We start from the raw sequence: 6,210 nt of genomic DNA, 5'->3' as shown, positions 1-6,210 counted from the left end.
TGTTCAAAAATGTTTTGTATACTGTTGGAAAACCTATCGAGGAAACCATATTCACAAGACGCATCTACTAGTGCACGCGCGTAAATGGCATAATTGGGCTCATGGGACTGAGGAGACTGACAAGACAAGCGCGTGGATACTGGCAACGCAATAACAGCTCGCGCACCTCTCTGACATTCTTAGAGGATGACCAAGGTCAGATGAAAACAATTAGTCCGAAGCGTTCATTTTTACTTGAAAAACGTAATTTGTAAACGAAGAAAAATTACAATACATTTCAATTCCATGCATAGCCTATGTGAAATTATTTCGACCTATAGCCTAGTCATTTGAAAGAGTTGACTGATTGCATTATTAAACCTTTATAGGCTAAATGGAAAAAATATACAACGATCCGCATAACAAGTATCAACAAGAATGTAGGTTTACAATCATCCCTCTATTATTTAAATTCTTCATTTGACAAGAAATTATGCTTAATCTGCATCCAAGCATCCTATACCACAAACCTGATTGATAGGTACAGCTGAGACCCCAAAAGCAACTAAAACTTTACTTACTTTTGAGTCCATTTGCTTGAGAAACGAAAAAAGTGCAAGCCAGAACACAGACATAATGTAAACGTCCCATTTCTACCTGGATAAAAAGCTGCAACTATATCCACACAACCCCAAAGATATTGCTGCTCACACGGACCCCACCAAACATAGAACTGCTCCCACGCGCACCTATTCTCCCTTCCTTCCCCCGCGTGCCCGGAGTTCCATAATTTAATAGAGGGATGCATGCACGCGCAAACATATGACGTTGATAACAAGATGCACCTCATCATTCATTAGGTCGCGCGCTTCATGTGAACCGTCTCAGTCCCCACCCCTCTGCTCTGTCCTGTCCCGTTCAGTGGCGATTTTAGCATGTAAATCTTGGTAGTGCGAAAAAATAAACAACGTTGTAGATGCATGCCAAATATATATATTTTACATGCTAAAATGTATTCATTAATTGCACCATAACGGTGACAAACAGTGCACATTAACTCTTAGGGCCTATATAAAGCTGTCCCAACAAAATAGCTTTCTTTTCAGCACCATGGAGTGAATCCTTACCGCTACACATGGCTATCAGCAGAGCCTTGTCTGGCAGGGAAACAATTCATTCAGCCTCATTTACTGCCTTTTAAAAACACATAGCTGATATGGCTGACTTGCTTAAACAAATGTATTTTCTACTGAGAATTGAGATGTACAAACTATGGCATAAGCGGACGACGAGAGGGTAAGAGGTAATTTCGATTAAGACATTAATGAGTGAGCAATGACCGATGTAATCAGTATAACTATTTGTTCAGCACTTTTGAAATATACAGCGACAGAATTCAGAATATGGGCCATTCTTACAGTGTTCTCCCTGTACAACAAGTCAGAACAGTATGATAAGTAAAGGGGGCATATAAGCAGGCAATGAAAGCTCTTACAAAATTCAATCATTACAATTCTCTAAAACAGGCTATAGGCTACATGTGCACCACCAAGTCAGAACAGTAGGCTAAGTTATGAGGGGGAAAGGGACCAAATTATTTGGGTGAGGCACATAGGGTACTAACAACCTATTACACAACATACATTTAGTATGACTTTCTTAGCTACAGTATACATACGGTTGAAGTCAGAAGTTTACATACGCCTTAGCCAAATATATTTAAACTCAGTTTTTCACAATCCCTGACATTTAATCCTGTCTTAGGTCAGTTAGGATCACCACTTTATTTTAAGAATGTGAAATGTCAGAATAATAGTAGAGAGAATGATTTATTTTAGCTTTTATTTCTTTCATCACATTCCCAGTGGGTCAGAAGTTTACATGCCTTTAAATTGTTTAACTTGGGTCAAATGTTTCCGGTAGCCTTCCACAAGCTTCCCACAATAAGTTGGGTGAATTTTGGCCCAATCATCCTGACAGAGCTGGTGTAACTGAGTCAGGTTTGTAGGCTTCCTTGCTCCCACATGCTTTTTCAGTTCTGCCCACACATTTTCTATAGGATTGAGGTCAGGGCTTTGTGATGGCTACTCCAATACCTTGACTTTGTTGTCCTTAAGCCATTTTGAGACAACTTTGGAAGTATGCTTGGGGTCATTGTCCATTTGGAAGAGCCATTTGTGACCAAGCTTTAACTTCCTGACTGATGTCTTGAGATGTTGCTTCAATATATCCACATAATTTTCCATCCTCATGATGCCATCTATTTTGTGAAGTGCACCAGTCCCTCCTGCAACAAAGCACCCACACAACATGATGCTGCCACCTCTGTGCTTCACGGATGGGATTGTGTTCTTCGGCTTGAAAGCCTCCCCCTTTTCCCTCCAAACATAATGATGGTCATTATGGCCAAACAGTTCTATTTTTGTTTCATCAGACCAGAGGACATTTCTCCAAAAGTACCATATTTGTCCCCATGTGCAGTTGCATACCGTAGTCTGGCTTTTTTTATGGCGGTTTTGGAGCAGTGGATTCTTCCTTGCTGAGCGGCCTTTCAGGTTATGTCGATATAGGACTCGTTTTACTGTGGATATAGATACTTTTGTACCTGTTTCCTCCAGCATCTTCACACGGTCCTTTGCTGTTGTTCTGGGATTGATTTGCACTTTTCGCACCAAAGTACATTCATCTCTAGGAGACAGAGCGCGTCTTCTTCTTGAGCGGTATGACGGCTGCGTGGTCCCATGGTGTTTATACTTGCATACTATTGTTTGTACAGATGAACGTGGTACCTTCAGGCGTTTGGAAATTGCTCCCAAGGATGAACCAGACTTGTGGCGGTATACCATTTTTTTCTGAGGTCTTTGCTGATTTCTTTTGGTTTTCCCATGATGTCAAGCAAAGAGGCACTGAGTTTGAAGGTAGACCTTGAAAAACATCCACAGGTACACCTCCAATTGACTCAAAGTATGTCACTTAGCCTATCAGAAGCTTCTAAAGCCATGACATAATTTTCTGGAACTTTCCAAGCTGTTTAAAGGCACAGTCAACTTAGAATATGTAAACTTCTGGAATTGGAATTGTCATACAGTCAATTATAAGTGAAATAATCTGTCTGTGAACATTTGTTGGAAAAATGACTTGTGTCATGCACAAAGTAAATGTCCTAACCGACTTGCCAAAACTATAGTTTGTCAACAAGAAATGTGTGGTGGTTGAAAAACGAGTTTTAATGACTTCAACCTAAGTGTTTGTAAACTTCCGACTTCAACTGTATCTCCCTGGCATATTACATACTTTATGCAACAGCATTCAATACATGTTTATACTTACCTTGTGCTGTGCTCACTTGAACAGGAAGGTCTCGTGGCTATTCTTCTTGTGGACATATTTTGTCATCAAACTTTGTGACATCAACGTCTGGCATTCTCTTGATTTATGGTGCTTTCAATTCAACTGGGAACAAGGTTGAATCATGATGTTCGTGATCTTCAGGTCAGAGCTCTAGAAAGAGTCCTGAATTCCTGACAGTTTTGGAGTAGAAATTGTCTATGATTGATTAATGATGATGGTGACGATGATTTGGTAGGCCAGTGAAGTTGAGTAGGCTACCTACTATGTGTGTTCTCGTCAATATAGTCAATCATCAACAGTCCAGCCATCACGTGGTGTTGTCTGATGAACCTTTAAATTATACTCTACTAACATTGTTTTTGACAAGATAAGCATCCAATCTAATCACCCTTCCTCTCAGTCAGACTCAATGTGTCATCCTTCATCAATCAAAATATGACCTGGGATCGTATAAAAAACAAATATTATTTGTAGAATTCTCTGAGATTTAATGTAGGGGATCATTAAATAAAGGTACCTACACTCTACACTCAATAGAAATAGTCAGGAGGTGTGCCTGAGAGAGCTAGAAGGAGAGAGAACGACAGAGATGGGTAGAGATAGGGGGCAGAGAGCACACTTAATGGTCTGAGGCCAAACCACATGACTAGCAAAATTGTACACTTTATGGAACTCAAAGCCTTCACTATGTCATCTGAGTTTGGTCTAAAAAGCAGGAACCTGGACTTCACCAAAAAATCAGGAATACAGATGTTGTAATCCTAGAAGAAACATGGTATAGAGGAGATGGACCCACTGGTTGCCCTCTAGGTTACAGAGAGCTGGTAGTCCCATCCCCCAAACGACCAGGTGTGAAACAGGGAAGGGACTCAAGGGGTGTGCTAATTTGGTATAGAGTAGACCTAACTCACTCTATTGAAAATCAAAACAGGAACATTGTACATTTGGCAAGAAATTCTAAAGGAAATTATCTCAACAGAGAACAATGTCCTCCTGTAGTGCTACCTATATCCCCCCACTAGAATCCCAATGCTTTAATGAAGACAGCTTCTCCATCCTGGAGGGGGAAATCAATCATTTCCAGGCCCAGGGGCATGTACTAGTCTGTGCCAAACTAAATTCCAGAACTGGACAAGAACCTGACACCCTCAGCACACAGGAGGACAAACACCTACCTGGAGGTGACAGCATTCCCTCCCCCATATGCCCCCCTAGGCACAACTACGACAACATAACCAACAAAAAACGGTCACAATTCCTGCAGATCTGTCACACGCTGGGTATGTACATAGTCGGCTTCGAGGTGACTCCTATGGTAGGTACACATATAGCTCGTCTCTTGGCAGTAGTAGTGTAAAATATTTAATCACTGACCTCAACTCAGATTCTCTGAGCATTCAGTCAGCCCACTGATACCCTTATCAGATCACAGCAAAATCACAGTCTACTGGAACAGAGCAATATCAAATCAAATGTATTTATATAGCCCATCTTACATCAGCTGATATCTCAAAGTGCTGTAAAAAAAAACAGCCTAAAACCCCAAACAGCAAGCAATGCAGGTGTAGAAGCACGGTGGCTAGGAAAAACTCCCTAGAAAGGCCAAAACTTAGGAAGAAACCTAGAGAAGAACCAGGTTATGAGGGGTGGCCAGTCCACTTCTGGCTTCAATACTCAATCATGAGGCATCAAAGCCAAGGGAACGGAATAATATTAAGAAATTCTATTGTTGGAAGGAAAGTAGTGTACCAATAAACAATTAGGCAACAACAAATTCAATCATTTTAGACAACTTCCTGGACAAACTGTTTCACTGTAATAGTGAAGGTGTAAACTTGGCAGTAGAAAATCTAAACAGTATATTTTGACCTCTCAGCTTCCCTATCAAATCTAAACATTTCAAGAAGACAACCTAAGAAAATTAACAACAATGACAAATGGTGTGATGAAGAATGCAAAATCCTAAGAAAGAATTTGAGAAACCTATCCGAACAAAAACATAGAGACCCAGAAAACATGAGCCTACGCCTTCACTATGGTGAATCACTAAAACAATACAGAAATACACTACGGGAAAAGAAGGAACAGCATGTCAGAAATCAGCTCAATGTAATTGAAGAATCCATAGAATCTAACCACCTCTGGGAAAATTGGAAAACACTAAACAAACAAAAACACAAAGAGTTATCTATCCAAAACGGAGATGTATTGATAAACCACTTCTCCAATATTTTTGGCTCTTTAACAAAGAACAAACAGCAAACACATATACATGATCAAATACAAACCCTGTGGGTTTGATGGTATCCTAAATTAAATGATAAAATATACAGACAAATTCCAATTGGCTATACTTAAACTCTTTAACATCATCCTTAGCTCTGGCAGCTTCCCCAATATTTGGAACCAAGGACTGATCACCCCAATCCACAAAAGCGGAGACCAATTTTACCCCAATAACTACCGTGAGATATGTGTCAACAGCAGAAAAATTATCTGCATTATCAATAACAGCAGACGTGTACATTTCCTCAGTGAAAACAATGTACTTACCAAATTACGACAGACCACGTATTCACCCTGCACACCCTAATTGACAAACAAACAAGCCAAAACAAAGGCAAAGTCTTGTCATGCTTTGTTGATTTCAAAAAAGCTTCGGCATGAGGGTCTGCTATACAAATTGATAGAAAGTGGTGTTGGGGGAAAAACACAACATTATAAAATCAATGTACACAAACAACAAGTGTGTGGTTAAAATTGGCAAAAAAAACATGTATTTCCACAGGACTGTGGGCTGAGACAGGGACGCAGCTTAAGCCCCACCCTCTTCAACATACAGTGCATTCAGAAAGTATTCAGACCCCTTCAGCCTTATTC

Source organism: Oncorhynchus kisutch, linkage group LG17 (genome assembly GCF_002021735.2).
Source record: "Oncorhynchus kisutch isolate 150728-3 linkage group LG17, Okis_V2, whole genome shotgun sequence".
NCBI lineage: Eukaryota > Metazoa > Chordata > Actinopteri > Salmoniformes > Salmonidae > Oncorhynchus > Oncorhynchus kisutch.
The sequence above is the reverse complement of the archived record's forward strand: the minus strand, read 5'-3'. Positions refer to the sequence as shown.